Source organism: Parasteatoda tepidariorum, chromosome 3, assembly GCF_982258835.1.
Source record: "Parasteatoda tepidariorum strain Cologne lab strain chromosome 3, Ptep-v5.0, whole genome shotgun sequence".
NCBI classification, from domain to species: Eukaryota; Metazoa; Arthropoda; class Arachnida; order Araneae; family Theridiidae; genus Parasteatoda; species Parasteatoda tepidariorum.
The window spans coordinates 82,373,272-82,394,219 of record NC_141757.1 but is presented as its reverse complement, the minus strand read 5'-3'; the positions used below and the strand labels follow the sequence as shown (position 1 = coordinate 82,394,219).

At 27.4% G+C, this 20,948-nt stretch overlaps 2 protein-coding genes across 2 annotated transcripts in view; one reads left to right on the top strand and one right to left on the bottom strand.

Moving 5' to 3' along the window:
- LOC107447982 (uncharacterized) overlaps positions 1–14,454 on the bottom strand; it is a 65,101-nt gene extending 50,647 nt beyond the window's left edge. Inside the window, exon 1 of the mRNA XM_016063041.4 lies at positions 14,262–14,454. The gene's annotated coding sequence lies outside the window, so the exon portion shown is untranslated. The remainder of the gene's footprint in view (positions 1–14,261) is intronic.
- The window catches only part of PolQ (DNA polymerase theta), a 120,465-nt gene that overhangs the window by 39,448 nt on the left and 60,069 nt on the right, over positions 1–20,948 (top strand). The gene's annotated exons all lie outside the window — the stretch shown is intronic.

Here is a 20,948-nt window from a genome sequence, read left to right as displayed (position 1 = left end):
TTTTAATCAGTTGGCTTATTTAAGCTGTTTTGTCTCCAAATTATTATTGCATAAAATATTTATAATAAATTAAATTAGATTTCAAATATTTTTATAACTTACGATTTCTGAGAATAACTTGTTATGCAGAAATATTATTATTTCATTCAACTACAAAACTATTCACGAACGCAACGACCTATAGGGGGCATTGTTATTTGAGGCGAATGACTGCTAGCAGAACAACACGATCATCAGTAGCACTGGAGATTTCTTTAGTGTAGCCTGGTAACGTTCTTTCTTTTTGTGGCTTATTAAATTAAAAAAAGGAAAAATGTTTGACATTTTTTCTTATGCAAGTGAAAACAATATGGAATATCTTTAAATGTAAAATTACAATCTGATCCTAGAAAATTAAAAATATTTTTGAGACACAGCTAACACTTTTTAGACTTAGACTAAGGGTATTTACTATGATTGTCTCTTTTATATCCTAATCTTTGAAAACAATAACCAACAGGAATTGTTCTTTGGAGCATTTGGTTGGGAGCGTGCGCATAAAAATAAGCAAATCTATCTTTGATTGGTGGCATTAGATTTCTTTTCAATTTGACGTCCTTTAATTTTCGTGGAGTTACGTAACCTGCAAGAAGCGCAATTTTAACTCGGACAAGAATAATTTATTTTAAACTATATTTTCATAAGCTTATAGCCTTTTATTAGAAAATAATTATATAAGAAGGACCGTAGTACTCAAGGAAAATTTATTTTGTACAATGTACGCAATTGTGAAAGTTCTGTAAGATAATGCTGTAGTTGTTACCGTAAAAATCTAAATTTAACAAAATCTCAAATGTTCCTGGCAAATGTTAACATTCATATCTCAACCATTTACATTTGTTGGTGCAAGGGAAAATTAATGATCTTTAACAAAAATATTTTATTTAACATTCACCGTTAATGCATGCTGAATGTCTGTATTTGCGAATAAATGTTTTATTCAACATCCACCATTAAAGCGTGAAGAATATCAACAATCGCTGGTGCTGGTGCAAATGAGAACTGATGGCGTTTAACAAAAATATTTTTGTTAACATTCACCATTGTGAAGGCTGATAGTTGCTGATGTAATTGCAACAAAATGAAGTTTAACAAATATTTTCAAACATTTACCAAAGCGACACTGCGAATGTTGACATTCATTCCAGTTTTTTACAGTAATATAAGCTCATACATAGTGTATTTGACTGAATCATAGATGCAGACAGTTATAAAAATTGAATGTTTCACATTACATAAGATAAAAATTTGCATTTTAATTAGGGATTAAAAACTAATGAAAGTAATACCGTGCTTTCCTTTAGTTTCATTATTATCTGTTTTTATTTCAGACTTTCCGATAGTCATAAAACAATCCTTAAAGCTAAATCAGCTTCATCTATAAAAAGCATAATCCTCCCACAAACACGAATTTCGAGGCACAGAAAGAAAAAAAATAGCGATCAAATTCGAACAAGCGAAGGGCAGATCTCGAAGCCGATCCACAAAATATTAAACGGTTTGGGAACTGGGTCGTTCCATTTTCATTCTAGATCCTTAAATAGTTGCTAGCGTGCAGGTAATTGCAATCGAATCCAAAAAGTTTTACAGGATTGCTAACGCACCATAGGTTAACATCCCAGATACGCAAGATTTATATTCCTTTTTCCCATTGTTAGATTTGTTTTGTATCAGCGCGTGATCGGATAACGCTTTCGGTGTAACGATTCTCCAATACAAAGTAATCCGAGAATCATTTGATACGCATCTGGGAGAAGATTATCCCAATATACTTAATTTCACACTTTAACGTTCAATTAATTGAATACATGTTTTTCCCCCTGAAATTGAAACCGTGAGATATGACTGAAGATGAATGAGATTAATGTATATAAAATGAAGAGTTCTCTTTTTCTTTTTTTTTAACCTTTCTTTAAGAAAGATATTAACGGTCGCCATTTAACTCGAAGCTCAGAGGATTTTTCTTAATTTATTCACAGTTGTCCCTCTACACAGATTAAAAACATTGGCACACATTGCTCTATAATATCGTGAAAATAGCCGATTGGTATCACTCTTAATTTTAGTGATTTTAATTTCAAGTTGAATTGAAACATGATTTGAATTAACACCTAGAAAGACTTGCAGAGAATTTAAACCCTATTACGATTCAGAGTAACTACATTTAATATGATGCAACCTTGAATCAGCATTTTAATAGCAAATTCAGCTGATCCGTACTATTAATTGGAGTGTATACCTGCAATGTACTAACATCAAGTTATAACATTGTTTAAATATATAATGCTAGCATTAAAAAAATTATACTGATTCTGGAAAGAATAATTTTGAGCTACACTTCTAGAACAAATAGTAATGTCACCACTTAAAATGCATTTGTTTATTTAAAAAAGATCTATGGTGCAAACGGTATTTTTACCATACACAATTCAAACCATACTCACTTTTTACACGATAATGTATTTAAACTGGTCGGTCAAGGGGTTAAATGCTCCAACAGGAAATTTTCATTCATGTCTTCACATGTCGTACAATATGAAATGCTACATCTGTGCAGAAATTATAACATTATTTGCGTATAATATCCTTCCTTATTAAAGAAATTTTTTCATGTAGAGGTACATAACCTGCAACCTGTTGGAGCTTTTGAACACAATGAAAAAAAATTTTTGAAAAATAAAAATCAAAAAAATTCAAACTAGCGAAAATTTTGAATCGCACATTTGAGTCATCTAATTTTGATGCTCTCAATTTGCCAAGATTCGATTATAAACCTATGATATTTCTTGATCGCTTTTTCCGCGGAAATTGCTTTGGAATTCCGCGTGATTTTTAAAGATCCCAATATTTTTAGTATGATATTACGATACGCGGATTTCGAATTTGAGTAATCACTTTTTGACTCGCTTTATTTTTGTCAATTTCATCATAAGTCCAATCATTTTTTGGCAGTTATTACTAATAATTTCCATGTAGCTTTTAAAAAATTGATACATTTAATTTGATATTATGACTCATGAGCTATAAATAGTGCATTCAATTTAACACCTTTTGACGGGATTTATTTGCCCCGATTTTGTCGTAAATCTAAATGATTTTTTTTCCTCTTCTTTTTTTAAAGGCAGTCATTGCTACTCTTTTCCATCTGATTTTGAAATTTCAGTATTTTTATCAAGAGTTTATTATTACAATACGAGAGTTTCAATATATATATAAGAGAGCTCAATTTTTGGTAAAAAGCGGGAAAATTTTTTAAAAAGTATCTGTTTTTTTTCATAATTAAAATATATTACCAATTTTACTGATTAAAAATTTAGTCCTTATAACACTAATGTTTTTAATAAAAAATTATTATATTTGCCGTCAATGTGTCTAAATATGCATGCAGCCCTTCGTTATTCAACCTGCAGTGCAAGTGACCTGCACTCAAAAAGGTTGTGCAACACTATAGTTACATATTATTGTATAGTAAGCGATCGGTCTAACTTATCTTCTATTATATGTATTTTCCCTATTTTATAATACGTTAACATGCATTTCATTTTATAAATTGTAGGTTTTTAACGTTTTGTAAATTGTTCAAATTTTATGAGCGAATTTCGTTGTATTTCTCTTAGAATAGAACAATACAAGTTTTCCTATTACACAACCGCAAAGAATTAAGAACAGGTATAACATAAAAAGACTCGACTATACTTAGTCTTAAACTAATTGAGTTAATAAAAATTTAAAATTTTCCTTATTTCATATTTAATTTTATATTTAAAATTTATCAGCTGTTTTCAGAACTTAAAAGCTTTTTCATTGATGTGTTATTCAAAGGATTGGGGCCCAAATTACCAATATTTTTTTTTAAATAAAAAATGCCTTAAACACGCCAGAGTCTTTTAATACTTGAAAACAAATTTTATTTTATTTCTTTTAGAACATAGGAATATACTATTATCTATACATTACAAAAGGGGACATAGAGAACATAAAATAATGGAATTCGCCTCCTTTAATAGCCATATGGAATACCGAAATATTTCCTGATTTCAGTTTTCATTACATGGGTTTTTTTTCCTCATTGTTGTGTGTTTATTCGAAGCATCAGATTTCTAGTTACCATTATTTTATATCGTTTTTTCTGTTAATTTTTTTGGACAGTTTCTTTGAAACACTGGCTGTTTTGATAGCATATTAAGAACAAAACATTTCTTAAAACGACTGACGTGAAATAACGGAATAAATGGCAAAATAATAACTCGGTGCAAACAAAAGCAAAATAAAAAAAAAGATATTATTACCAGGAACTGCCGAGATAATTTTATTATGATGTATATAACACACAGCTTTTCAGATACGCTAGACTTGTCATTAGACGTAGAAATAGACTAGATGTAAAAGAGAAGAAATTAATAAAGACATATGCATGTTGGCCCGATCAATTCATTTATGTTCTACCGAGCAACAACAACCATAATTGGACACGTTCTAATAGACACGCGAAGTTGCTCATTTATGAATACAAATGGCTGAAATCTTAAATTATATGGCTACTCTCATATAAAGGAAGCCAACTAAAAAAGAATCCATCATAGTGATATAAAAATAGACAATAAATTGAAAACATTCAGAGGGGAAAAAACACTGTTAACAAGTTTTTAAGATAGGCCAATAAGGCATATAACTGTAAAAATTAGACAGTTTTTTTAAGCTCTAATTTTCCACGGGAACAACCACTGCATATCCTTGAAGCTTTGTCCCATTCCATGTTTTACTAGTTAGTTTTCAAAAACGGGAAAGTAATATCCGGCACAGGTTGATCACATCCGCTTCCTCTCTTTGTTCGCAATAAAATGTCGCCGTACCACAGTCCCTTATAACTTAATTCCTCGTCAAGGTAACTAATTTCAATTGCATTCTTTTCATTAATATGTCGTTCACAGTCTCGTTTTTATGCGAATAGAGCATAGATGTAATGCAGACAAACAATACTTTTCTTATTGTATAAGCAAGCATTGACTTTGACTGTGTCTACTTCTATGATATAGTTTTGATTACCGTTTAGTTTACGACAAATTGTGTTTGGACGGTATTATTGCTTTTTCGGTATGTTTAGCCTTGGGGTCTTTTATAGCTTAGTTACGATATATACATACAATGTAATTTTTAAAAAAAATGTATGGATACGTTTCATATGCTAATGCACCTTATCTGCAGTTTAATTGCTCGGATCCGAAAATTTCTCACTCATTTATGAAATTAATTTACTGATGTGTACGAAAATCTATTTTAATATCTATATATTTATTACTTTTGTTTATATTATTTTTAAGACATAAACGCCCTTTTAGCATCTTAACTATAAATTACAAAACTCAAAATTTAAAGGTACGTTTAAATAGTTATCGAGAATAAAAAGGAAAAAAGTGGTGGGTTTTGTATTCAATTAGTGTTGTCCGAATTTTGGACTTAACTATTTAAATTATGTAGAAAAAATTGTTTAGACTTTACAATATAAAAACTATTTTAATAATATCTCTCCAGGAAAAAAAACTCGTTGCTGCTGTATTTGGGTATTCATCTTAACGTTACATTTTATTTTACTCCTTTAAAACTATAAAACTTAGAAACTTGAAATTGGAGTGTAGAAATATTAACTGAAAGTACAGTGAAATAAAAAAAAGTTAACATTTGATCGTTAGTTCAAGAATTATTGATTGTTGAACTTGACGTAAAAAATACCATATATGTCGCTCTACAGGCTTCAGAATTTTAACTACAGAATTGAAATTTGGTATGCTGAACGGACCATATTTGTTTGTAACCCTAATCCTAATACATAGTCTTTTTCGAACTTCTAATTTATTCGAGAGTTGCTGCAATTTTAAGTGCTTTTTTTGAGAACTTTTCTTACTTTTTTTGGCTTTCTGCACAAAATCTATAAGACTTAGAACCTTGAAATTACAAAGGTGTGTAGAAAATTGTGTAAGGAACTCGAAGGAATAAAAAATTTTACAATCTGATATTGGTTCGAAAGTTATCAACTGTTAAACTTTTATAAAAACATACCATGTTTGGTTGATCTGTAGCACTCTGAAATGTATTTACGAAGTGTAAAAATTTAACGTAAAGACATTTTTAATTTACGAATTAAATACTGCTTTTTTTTTCTTTTTTTTTTTTTTTTGAAATTCTAATTTGTTCAGAAGTTATTGCAATTTTAAATATTTTTTGCAATTTGTTTTTTTTTTTAAATCATTTATAAATCAATTTATTAATTAATCAATTATTATTTTGGTTTCAGAAGTACGCAGAAGAAAAAGAATTATTCGTCAAAAAATTTTTTTTAATTTAAATTAGTGTTTGACCCTTCTAAGATATAAGAAAGAAAATAAAAATACACCGTGATATTCAAAATTTCACTCATTTTTATACTACACATTTAAAAAAAAAAAAAAGAATTTTAATGAAAATAACTCGCAACATTATGCTTGACAATTCATTTTGTTTCTTTAACAAACATTTATTAAACTATTTTTGAAGTCAGATTAAAGTAGAGTTTAGTACTTTTAAAGTAATTTCATTTCAAGAGCTAATGTTCCCTTATTTACAGGATTAAAATATTAAAAATTCTACGTTTTTTATTTGGATAAATGTTTATTTTAATAGCTTTCGTTAAATTTAAAAAAATGAATGGCGTATTCCGTTTGAAATTATATTTCCTCGAGTTTCATTAAAGAAATATATTTACTTATGTGTTATTTTGTTTTTTATTGTCATTTATATTCCTTTTGGAATATTTTTCTGTAAATGTCTATTTCGCAAAAAAGTCATTATTAGCAATAATCCAATGGACCATTTGTTCATTTCTTTCAACATTGTTTTGGTATTCTAACGAAAATCAGCTGTTTTGCAGTAAATTTGTAGAAATGAAAATGAGGCAAGGAATGGGAAATTGATTATCCTATTCAATACAAATGTTACAAATAGAAATATTTGTATTGAGATACATATTCTTTCAAGCAATACTTAGAGCTGTAACTTTCTACGCTTTTTGGGAAAATTTCTTTTAGTGGTAACTAAGTATATGTTTTAACGTATGATTCTTTGTTTTGTTAGTTGATTTAAAGTTATTTTCCACACCAATGCTTACAAACGATTCATAAGTTTATATGAAACTCCACTTTGTTCCAGCTCTCTCGTTCATGAGGGTTTTATTAGGAAAAATTACTTAAATTTACGTTTTAAGTTACGGTTTACGTTACGTTACTTACGTTTTGAAAGCTTTCGTTTTTAAATATATATTACTCAATAGATTATTTTGAAAAAAGCGTACGCTGTTAGAATTTTTAGTCTAAAATTACGGTAAAATAACTGGCAGCAGTCTAGTCCATGCAATTAACAGTAAAGTTTACGTTAAAGAACATTTTTACTATTACGATTTTCGAACTATGAGTGACTATGAGTACAAAACTGCACAGTTTTATAACTCTTTACTACTAGCAAAACCATTAAAAAGAAATTCAACTGGTCATTGGAGATGGGCTTTTCGTTAAGTAATAGCAAAGAAGTTAGGTTGTGGTTGAGTTGTGTTTTATCAAATGAACTGAGGAATGTGGTTTAATTAGTTTGTCTGGTTGTTCCACCTATCGTAAGAGATGGGAAATACTGAACTTTTTTGTGTTAGCCAGCTTTATGGTGCCCTCATCTATGTGTGAATGAGAATATTGTATTCTAATAGTCCAGGGTCAAGCGAATGTAGCGAATGTAGGACACTGGGAACTCTTCATGTGTTGAAGGAAATGGAAAAAATACTGTGGTTTCAAAGCTGAGACTCTAAGCCCCATTCTGTTGATCACGTGATTGACAGATTAGCCCTCTCGGTTATCGAATGTAACCACATGCAAGGAAAAAAGTTGCTTTATTAGGTGGGCCTAGTTGGTGCGATAAAATTAAGGTTGTCTATGAATACAAAACTATTAAGTATTAGGTGAAAGCAGTTAATAAACGGTTTTTCTCACAGTTAACAGTTTGAATATCATCTTACATGTGATTATTCGACTGTTTTGTTTAAATATGGCAAAATAAGAATCAAATAAATTGTTATTCAACCATTTTTTTCAGAGGAATTTCTAACAGTGAAGTAGTTGGTAACCCCGAATACATTTACAATCTGTGGTACCTTCAGTATGAATTTCGCCTTGGAAAAAAGCAAAGATAATTAAATGGCAACGGGTTCAGTGAGTAGGCCAACATGATTAGAAAATAGTCGGAAGTAATTCCGGGCAATATAGGGGTTTTGAAATCACGATAATATTTCCTGATACATCACGATGTTTTCCCAATTTAACTATTTTACATTGATCAATATTTTCATAATTCAAATGAAATTCATTAGCCTTCACGGTGATATCGAATGTCGCTTTTAATGATTCGCGTTGCCGATAAAACTCTTGACAATATCGTATTTGGTATTGATCATTGCCGATAATCATTGCCATATTGTCATTCCCAATAATTGCGGTATGTTTAGTATGTGTTGTAAGAGATGGCATTTATGATTCATCGTTGGAATTCTTTTTAAAATATCCTATAATTTAAGCAGCCAGCTCTGGTCAGAAATTAAAAAATAAAATAAGGTAAACATGAGGTAACAATGAGAAGTATAAATTATTTTTCAATTTATGACAAGTGGTGCAAATTTGAGATTCGAATTTAAGTTTCTTTCATCGTTTTTTAAAGTTTTTTCCTATTTTGAGAAGAATGATTTCACGCATACACGTAATATTTAAAGAATAAATAAGTGTATTGATCAATGTTTGTGTGAATTTACTGAGAATGAAAAGCTTTCCATTTCGTTTGGAAATTGTAAACTCTGTATAAATAACAACAAAAACAAAAATCACCTCTATCGGACTTCCTAGTTAGTCGACACCCACTTTATACGCATCAGTTCACAAATTCACTCTCTGTTTAAGTCCTCGGTAAAGAGGTTATTGAAAAACTACAATTCAACAGAAATTTTACACTACACTTTTAATTTCCATGTGCACAAAAAAAATTTAATAAGATTTTTGACAGTGTAATATCATTTTTATGAAAAATTTGAACACAATTATTTTAAAAATGGAATTTAAATAAAAACTATGTTATTCAATTAGATTAAAAAGAACAAAATAATTTAATTTTTGTCAAATCTAAACGAAACAAAGTAAGGTGCATCATTTTCGAAAGATTTCAGGTGGTGATCAAAGTTCATTACGAAAGCATTTCTCGGTATAACAAAAATTAAATTATTTTCTTTGTTAATCTGTTGGGAAAATGCAATTTTTAATATTTTTATTTTATTTTATTCATTTATTTATTTTTTAGATTCGAATCTGTTATATATATTTTTTTTTCTGACAGAGAGTAATTGAGAATTCGAATGACGCTAAATTTTGCTTGCACCATTTAGGAAAAATGATTACCTTAAATTGGCATTCAGCATATAGTTTCATTTAAAATTTGAGTTGTATCAATTAAATAAATATATTCTTTATCAATTATGTATCAATTAATTTAATATATATTTGAAATTTCCACCTTTTACCGTCAAGTTAAAGAGTTCGAGCTCGATGACTAGTCGTTCTCTGGACACTAGAAGCAGAATTTACAGTCATTTTAGCACCGCAGAAAATGTATTGTCAATTGAAATTGATGATGCATTCTCAACGACTCACTAGAGTGCTAAAATTTCAACTGGAGCTTATTGTTGAATGACAATACTAGCTTCAATCATTCTCTGATTACGATATGCAGTGATATCTAATGGAAATCGAAATTCGATTCAGTTTTGGATTAGCTAGAATACGCAAATGCAGCAGAAGCTCTTAAAGTTAAAATAGTTTCCTGAACTGACAAGTAAAATTTATTGCTAATAGAGTTTGTGGTCAGTTCTAATTTTGACCACTTTTCGACTAGTAATAGTGCTGAAATTCCAACTAGAGCTTGAGGCCAGATAAAAATAGAAGTTACAATTGATTCCTACATGCAAAAATCATCACCTATTTGTCGTCATCCGAAACTTAAATTGTTTTTAATCGCACAAAAAATCTAACAGGCTCTAAACTAAAAAAAGGAAAGTAATAAAATAAAGTAAATATTTTAAAAATATATTTCTAACCTTAAAGCTTGATACGGTTTGAAGGATAATTCATAAATGTTTTTGATATAAAATTATTCACGAAAAAAATTTTTAAGAAATAGCAAGATTTTCTTACGATGCCAAAAGGAATACTAATTACAATTATCGTAGATGGTAACTTTTGATATATTTCTCAAATTTTCAGAATTAGATTATGAAAATGTAGCATTTATACTTCAATTTGTAATTAGTTTAAAATAAAAGAGTGCACTTTGAAATTAGTTTCGTATATTTTTAACACGAAAGAGAGTACTTAGCATTAAACATTTTTGCAAATTTAAATATATAATTAAAAAGTGTGGTAAAAAAGTATAGTTAAAACTATCAGAATAAGGTGAAATTTACCGAATTTATAACTTTACGGAAAAACCAAGAAGCTCGGCAACTTTCGCCGAAGGACTTTGGGGGATGATTTTGGTAAAATTGACAATAATATATTGTTTTATAATATGTGATAAAATTTGGAAAATGTGGTAAACTTGGTAATTTTACTATGATTCCTTTGAGCATGGTAAACAAAACTATTTATTCTGTTAAATTTACGTTTTATTTTTCTGCTAAACGAGTACCATATGAATGGAAAAAATTACCAAATAAATCGTTTAAATACCGTATATTTTAATTTTATTAACCAGAATAAACGTTTTTGTTACAAAAAATACCACTGCCATATACTGTTATTTTTCTCGACGTGTAATTTGTACACTTGAGTCCCTTAAAGCTGCAATTTGTGACTTGAAAAATATATTTGTTAAAATGTTTTTCATAAAGTTATTTTGCTTAAATCTTTCCATCTAAAGTGTAGGAGATTTAAGTTATGTAATTAAGTAAGTTATTAAAGAGTTAATAACTCTTTCAAAAACTGAATACAATAGCTTAAATAACTGATAAATGAATCGCAATTATAAATATCTTGGTTTGAGGATCTCTTTATGGTATTCGTTATGATTTGAAACGTTTAACTTGGATTTATACTTGAATCTTCTTTGCGTCATCATATATATAAAAATAAAAATTTCGCGAGGCATTATACGTACAATAAAGGATAAAAACGGAACCACCGCGAATAACTTTTGATCTCATGATCGGATTTCACGCTGGTGCAATCTAAAGTGTTCGAACGAGTATATTATAAAGTTCGAGTATGCTCAGTAAGTGGTACTCGGTTATTTAAAATTATAAAATAACTAACAAAAATGTATTATATTGAAATAAATAAGCACATTTCTTCATAGATTCTGGGGCATACAAGCAAAATGAAATAGAATAGTCGAAGAATATAGAATATAGAAGAATAAGAAATATAGTCTAAAAGTTTTATCATTTTATTTTTGAAACCAATTATAAATGAATATAAAAAAACTATATATATAGCTAGCTTAACATGCATATATATATATATATATATATATATATATATATATATATATATATATATATATATGAATAACGCAATAAACGCAAGTTAATAAAATGATAGTTCTGACAGAAAAGAATAACATTTTCTACAATGACGGATTAATAATTAATTTATAAAAATTTCGAAATTTAATAAAAATTTAAAAAAGACACGAAAGATTATTTATAAAAATTCAATTGTTAAATTTAATAATCAAAAGTACAAGGATGAGCAACGTTGTGATCTTCCTAAAAAAAATTATGTTTTGTTAATGACTTTATAGATTATAAAAAAAAATACGTGTATTCAGTTTTGCAATATTCTGTCTGCTTTGCAATGTTCTTCACAATTCTACATGTTTGACTAGAAGAATTTTACAACGCTTGTTACGGACAATAAAATTATAATTCAAAATTTCGTGATTTCTTTTCCTTAAAATTATGTACTTTTTTCAAAAAAAATTTTTTGCATAGCATAAAAATTAGCAAATATTTAGATAACACAGTAGTTTTTCCCTTTATCTTTTAATTATTTAAAAAAGTCAGTTATATCTTAAAATTAATTTTTTCTATTACGTACTTTTAAAAAAAAAGTGCGTCGTAATTAATTAATAAATTAAATAAAAGCATGATAAAATTTGTTAATGAAAAAAAAGTTAATTATTCAGATTAAAGGTTTAAAAAACAGTACATTTGCAATTTTTTAATAATAAAAATAATTATAATAATATGAATTTACTTATTATATTAATATTCTACATGTTTTGTAGTGAATTTAAAATAATTAATTAAATTCGAATAAATTAAACGGGCGTATGAAAGATAATTCAAGATTTCGCTCTGGAGACGTGAAAGCACCAAATTCCTTAATCCCTCTTACCTATTATTTAACAAAAATTATCATCATTTTTGTCATTGGTGTAATTTATGTTACAAGTGGCATGTTTCCATTAAATACTACTTCAAAAATAGTAGCATGTTAACAGAATTCCCCCAAAAAAACAAGAGTTTATCAGTTAAATATGACAAAAACTGTCAAAAAACAATCCATAATATCTCATGTGCAGCGGAAACTACATTTAAATGAAAATCGGATGGAGTTATGGAATCCGCGAGTATAAAACAATTTTTGAATTAAAAACTAAAGGTTGTTGTACTCTTTATTCTAGACACATAAAATTATTTTTGGAACTATTTCTAAGTAAGTGAGTAAATCATTTCAAGAATTTGAAATGATAAAAATATTTTTTTCACTTCTTTGAAAAATTTTTTAAACTTATATGGTACACAATCTTCCATTGTACGTAAGAAAAGAGCGCATTTATCATGCATTTTAAAACATTAAATACATTTGCATTAAGTAATACTTCTAACATTCGTTACATAATATCTAAAAAGTAACTCTCCATAAATTATATATAGAGAGAATCATTCAATCACTTTTGTTAATTAAAATAAATACATGTAAAAAAAATTTTTGCAAATTTTTCGAACAAAATATGAAAAATCTATAGACTAAAGTAGAAGAGAATGCTAGGAGACATTTCGACACGCACACAAATTTTTTGGTTAAAACATTAAATTCAGTTGAAAGGAAAAAAATTCATTTGTTCTCTAGAATCATTAAATGTAGGTGATTTTCAAATTTTAATTTTTTTTAAAAAAATGACGATTCGTTGACTGACTTTTTGACTTTTTTTTTAATACTGAAGCTTACCAAATTCATTTTGTTATCATATTTCACCACTAAAATTTTTATTTTTCTAATTAAGGTACAAAAAAAGTTTTTTTTAAACGAAAAAACTTTAAGAACTAAAAGTGAAGGAATTAATGCTTAAAATCTTTTCAAATCTTTTAAAAAATGTTACGCGTTTCAAAACTGTTATACCTTAAAGCTTGCGAAATGTATTTCAAATATAGGCAGTTTGGTTTTTTAAAAAAATCGCTGATATCACAAACCTGTTTTAAATGTTTGCTACATGTTTCATTATCTATCAAATTTTTTACAGAAAATTTTCTTACATTATATTAAAATAATTCAGGACTTTTTTGTACATTTTCTTTTTATTCCAAAACATTAATTTTCCAAAATTATTTCTATAACTGTATAACTAGATCCAGAATTTAATGTAGTCCCAAGTAAGAATAACATTTATTTCGAGCAATAACAAAAAAATGATAGTTCATTAATTTTACAAAATTAATTTGATAACGTACATTCAAAATTGAAAAAAAAAGCATTAAATAAAATCCGTTATAAATATTTATTAATAGTTTTAATTATGTTCCAACTATTAATGGTATGAATTTAATTATATGAGTTCCCTAGAGATAACAGAAGAATTAATAAAAAAACATATTCTTTAATCATACAAACTATAGTTAAATTAAATTTGATGGACAATGGCTAAATGATGTTAAAATTATTATACCAGTGGACATTTAACCATAAAAAGGCAAACATTGTTATAGGAATTTTATAATTTTTTTTTATCGCATGCTAATTATTATAGTCACTTTGGATAATTCTGATGAAAATCTAGAGTTCGAAGATTTACTCTGATTTCATAGGTTTAACGATATTGTTCTACATACAACATCGTTTTAATATAATTGATTAATTTATAATAATATTACAAAACTTTCTTACCATTTTTTGCTGAAAATTTACTAGAGACAAATCCATTGAGGCGAAAATCCCATGCTTCGTTTCAAGAAAAGTATTATGAGAGTGTTATTCCATCTTTCAATACGCCACTGAACAAGAAACACTGAAAAATCACGAGTTTACTTTGGACTTAAAAACATTCACTGAATTCGATGGACCATCAGCTGCTCTTTTCACTCCGTTGACTCCGTTGGTTTAGTTGGCGTTTTTTTTCTCTGCCAAGAGATGCGAAATCATCGCCAATGGGTGATTTTTTTTTCTTTTCCGAAAGATGCTAAAAGGAACATGCAACTTGGAGGAAAAGAGCTTTCTTCATCTTAGCTTTCTTCAAACAAAAAGTTAGCATTAAAATGAATTGTTATAAGTTGAAATTCAGCAATTTATTTTTACTGTTCTAAAGAAATATTGGTAGAGTATGATTATTTAAAATTTTAATTGTTGTCGTAAAAATGAAGTTTATTTTAATTTTAAAACAGAAGCGATAAATTTATATGAATGAATGAATAACAAAACCGAATATATACCAAATGAATATATATATACAAAAACTAAATATATAAAGAGAAGGTCTTTAATTCTTTTTTTACTACAAACATTTAAAATTAAAATTTTAAAGATGATCCAAAAAACTTCTCCTTTTACTAAAACGTAGTTTGTTCAAATCATTGTTTTCATTTTTTCCTCTCAATTATTATTTTTGAATAATATATGTTCACAATTCTATTTTCGAATAAATAATGTGCATCAGTATCTAGATAACAAATTATATAGCAATAATTTGTAGTTTTTCACAAATATTGAAACAATTTTATATATAAAAAAAATATTTACTTTTTCATAACATATTTTCACTTCAAAGAAAATCTGAATGCATAGTTTTCTTAAATATATTTTAAAAATAGGGCACGCTAAATAGCAGCTCGAATGGGGTTAAAGCTCACTTTTTGTAGTAAAATAGAATTGCAAATAAAATTTGGAACTATTAAAACAAAATCTATTGGAATGTGTAGTTGTTTTTAAGAATTTGTTATTGAGAATATATTTGTATTTAAAATTAAAGGAACTTGGGAAAAAATGTAGATGATCTGCATGTAAAATTTTTTTATAATATATCTAATTTATGAGATTCGTTTTATTTTTAGTACAAATTTTGACAATTGTTTTCGTACAATCTGTGTCCGCAGAGCCGTGGTGTCTTAGAGTCATGGTGGCTTTGTTGTGTCGTGGTAGCTCAGGGGATAGAACGTTCACTTCAAAATGAGGTGGTCCAGGTTCAAATCTCAGTGGTGGCAAGTTGATACGAATTATGCTCCTGACTCACAATGTTCTGATGTAAGATAAGCTCAGTGGTAGACGGATCATGGGTTAGAACCTCCTTTCCATTGGGCTAACAGTGGGAGGTTTTCGTGGTATTCCACTCCGTAAAATGCAAAAGCGGGTTAGTTCTTTTAAAAGTCCTCCATGAAGGCTAGTTTGTCCCAATACTTAATCCAGTAGTTCTCTTGTCTTCCGGGTTAGGTTAAAAATCAAAAAACCACGGAATTGAACATTGATAATCGTAAACTCAGAATTGGGACGGCTGTCCAATTCCGGTGACAAAATAAAATAAAATATGATCTAAGTGAAAAATTTACCCATTTCAAATATCTAGAATAAAACTCAACTCGTTAACATTTTCAAATATTTTTGCTGAATTTTTATTCATTGAAATGTCTTCTATTGAACCAATCTAGTAAGCATTCGAATTTTGAAAAAAAAAAATATTTTTTTAATGTTTAGTAAAATGGTTAATGATGATAATTATATTATTACAAACCAATAAAATATGTTAATAAAAAATTAAAAATTAAAATCAATATGCAACATCTCTCGAAGGATAAATTTAAATTCATCTATTTTTCTTTTCAACCAAATTACTCCAGACATAGAATAGGTAGAGCTAGAAAATGTTTTCAAAATAAAATTACTTTTCCTTTGTTCCTTTTTAATGTATGATATAATTTGATCAAAAAGAATAAACACACCAAACGATAAATAAAATTATGATCAGTTAAAGTTCTCGTTTTGAATGTCCTTGGCTGGTCATAGAGGATATTTTGAACGGAAACTAATAATAATGAATTACGTGTCAAACGACCTCAAAATACACTAACCCTTTCTGATTTTGAAAAACAATTCTTGAAGCAAATACATTCATGCAACATGTGGTTACCTGTCTACATTTCAGGATGCTCGCCCGTTACCTGGTTGCTATCGCAACAATTGCATCACTGGACGCTCTTTTACACCTGCTCATCCTTGCAGCCCTATTTCCGTTCCTTGCGTATACCAAAAGCAAGGTTACCAGGTTGACGCAATATCATTCTTTGAAATGAAGTATTTTATGCCAAATTAGAATTACTTGTGGACATGTTACTTCAATGGAACAATATCAAAAAGGATATTTTATGGCATTGATAAATCATACATAAAAAACTGAAATCCATGTTCATTTATTTTTTTATTTTTTTAAAGAAGGAATTGCAATTTGTGGAAAATCTTCTAAAAAATAATTCTTCGAGCTTTTGGAAAATGTTCGATTCAGGGAAAATAAACTGCAATTAGGTAAAGAAACCGTTTCTCCTGAATATCAATAATTTCGAAACACTCAGTTTTTACAGTATTAATAACGAAACCAAATAATTGGGATTAATCAATCCGTATAAATTAATTCATAAACACGAGATTCGTATTGGTAATAAGATTTGTTTGATACTTTGAGTTTTAAATCGTTTTCTAAACTTCTGCATTCTAATTTTGGATAAATAACAACAGCTCTGGAACAGAAATTAGTAATCTTTTTTGTAGATCGCTAGTTATAAAGGAATTACTATTAAAAAAAAATATTGTTTCGAAATTCTGTATCCACTATCCGCTTAAAAAGAAATTTTAAATCAAACAATCCAAACTTCTTCTTAAAAAAATTCTCAAAAAATTGTATTTTAGCGGCAATTTATAGAAGGAGAATTAAAATAACGTATATAAATTCAACGAATATTGGACTAAATAGGTTCTCTCCTGGTCCCATAGCTGGACTGCCGAGCCAGACCTTTTCTCTTTAAATTTAATAAATGTAAATATCATACTAACTAAGAATCTTTGCGCAAAGACTTTCCTCATATGCATATTATATTCATTGTAAAATTATTTTATTGTCCTACCATAATACCGGGTATTTGAGGAGGTTAAATAAAATAAACTCTTCCTGCAACCTTAAGTGTGAAGTAATAAATGAGAACTATATTTCCTTTTACGTTGAAGCATTAGTATCGTTTTAATTTGAACACTCAGAAATAAAGCTCGCATTTTTGACAATTCATCAACCGTTTTTCGTTATTTTTATAGTCGATCGTTTCGGCACGAAATTACATTTTTGACGAAATGCAAAATCTTAAATATCTGACGAAATTACTTTTTTTCTCGTGTGTCATTTCATTGCCTTCTGAAAGTTCTCCAGCACTTTTAATCAGAATACAAAACGAATCTCTCGATTTTTATCTGAATATGAAACGACTCTTTCCATTTTACCAGATGATAGAGGGGTCAGTGCTCTCACGTAGAAGTTTCCCGGATCCGATTCCTGGCAATGACTAATCACTCATTTACTTACACTTCTTTTATTTTATGCAATATTTTCTAATCAATTGGATCAAACTATACGTAGATTAAGTCTAATGCTTTTGACGAAATTCGTATTCTCAAAAAACAAGTAAAACTAGTTATTTCCTCAATTTGAACATCAAATGCGAAATCCTAAATGTTTAACTAAATTACTTTTTTCCTTAATTGTACTTTTTATTTTATTTTATGTTATATTTCCTAATCAATTGGGTTAAACTATGAGTAGATTAAGTCTAATGCTTACGATAAATTAAAGATAGTAATTTCCTCGATTTGGAAATTTTTTTTTCTCTTTTTGTCCGAGCATTTCTTAGGAAGGTATTTCGTCAAAAACTAAGAAATTTTTGTGAATTTTGAGTATCTAATTCTTTAGGGTAAAAGGACTATTCACTTGAAATTTCAGTAAAAGTAGTGACTACCAATTTTGATCAAATATATTCCCTTTGTTTTCAAGTAATGGATCGCAAAACTTCTATACTTTGATAGCTTAGTAATTTAAACAAACGTGTTTAATAAATTGAGCTTTCCTGCGGTGGTCCTTTAAGAACTAAAGTACAGCTGAAAGTTATTAACTATTTTCACTATCTCCTCATAATAAGCCCTGATGCGTAGAAGTTCCAAAACAACGTTAACCCAAAGTTTATAATTATGATAAGCAAAAAAAAAAAAAAAGGAATATCAAAAATCTTTATCTACTTCTTTAAGGTCGAAATTTGTTTAAACTTTAAAAAAATTAAAACCGTCTGTCATGTTTAAATGAAAACTCACCATTAAAGGATAATTCAGGGTAGTAATAAAGACTACTACATTGAAATGCATTTTTTTACGGTTTAAAAAGTAAAAAAATGGTGCCATTTTCGTAGCCAGAAAAATTTAAACTAGAATACAGAAAATGCCAAATTTGGATCTGTTTACTTTTAAATATTCGTTCTAAGCAAAATAATAAAATTTTTGTAATCCTCATTATTGTTTTGCCCATTAAGGGATAAACACAGCAACACTACTTCTTCTAAAAATAAAACTATAAAAATTTAAAAACGTGCCTCATATTTGTTCTTTGACTCTGATAGTCTTCATTTGCATATTAGGTAAACCATGCTTTAATAGCTTAAAATGTTCTCTTAAATTATTTTTTAGTTTCATGACTACTCAAGACTAAAAATTCTTTTAAAGTAGGATTATTCAAAGCATTTTTCCTTTAATTTTTATTTTTTATATTTTAAGTGTGTTTGTAATTGATATAAATTGCATGTTATATTTCGTACACAATGAACATAAAACCTATATTATTATTTAAAAAATGAGCAATATTTTTCATCGTGCCTCAGGATAACCCAAATACATATTTTGATAGTTTAATTACTAGCCCTAATTGACCCTATGAATAAACAGAAAATATGCACAGAAATATTTTTAATTTATTTAATTATATTTCATTTGTTTAGTTATACTTAATTTATTTAATTATATTTGATTTATTTAATTATATTTAATCTACTTAAATATATTTAATTTATTTGACTTATCTGAAAAATACCAACTAAACAACTTAAAGGATAATATTTTTAATAGGATACAAATCTGTAGATGTACACAATTATACTTAAAGAACTAAAATAATTGTTTAAATTATTTGAAAATATTTTTATTTGATAAGAAAAACAATTGAAAATTCTCTTCAGGTTTATTCAAAGACTTTTATTCACTAGAATTCACTAGACTGTTTATTCATTAGAATTTGTGACTTTTTTTCACATTTAATTTTTAAAGAAATTTAATGTTCAATAAATAATTAATTTAAAAAAACTCAAACATCTGTTTTTGTTTAATTTCAAGAAACACTAAGTAACTGTTCAATATATTTCATATTCATATTTCATATTCATATTTCATATTCATATTTCATATTCATATTTCATATTCATATTTCATATTCATATTTCATATTCATATTTCATATTCATATTTCATATTCATATTTCATATTCATATTTCATATTCATATTTCATATTCATATTTCATATTCATATTTCATATTCATATTTCATATTCATATTTCATATTCATATTTCATATTCATATTTCATATTCATATTTCATATTCATATTTCATATTCATATTTCATATTCATATTTCATATTCATATTTCATATTCATATTTCATATTCATATTTCATATTCATATTTCATATTCATATTTCATATTCATATTTCATATTCATATTTCATATTCATATTTCATATTCATATTTCATATTCATATTTCATATTCATATTTCATATTCATATTTCATATTCATATTTCATATTCATATTTCATATTCATATTTCATATTCATATTTCATATTCATATTTCATATTCATATTTCATATTCATATTTCATATTTCATATTTCAAAGAAATTGCTAATCAAATTATAATATCAGCTTAAGATTTTCAGGAAATGTATGCATTTTCTTACTTTTTTTCCAAATTTTAAAGTCATATTTTTTATTGTTACATTACATGGTTTTTTCATGCAGTATATGACGAAATCACATAATTTTTTGTGCAATCTCTACAGATTAGCATTTAAGTATACACAACTTAACTAATTTATTCCTATCATATTCATACGAATTTTTAAGAGCTACATAAAATCTTGGCAACTATGTCAATGTCTTGCGAAATATTTTAGGAAACTTTTTAGAAGAACTCATAATAAATATGAAAGCAAAAAACTTATTGATCTGACAAACCTTAGGAATCACAAATATTTTAAACTAGAAAATTTGTTTTTTTAAATTTTTCTATTGTTTCTACGTTATAAAATCCGAAGAAAAATGATAATTTCTTTATAAATAATTTTATTATTGAATAAGAAATACATTTTAAAGTTCTTCTTATATCCATTGTTGTATAAACACTTAAATGGAATCAGTTGATTGTGTCGAAACTATATCTCTTCAGAGACAACAAATAGAAGGCTAAAATGCTCATAAGAGACAATGTGACATCAACATATC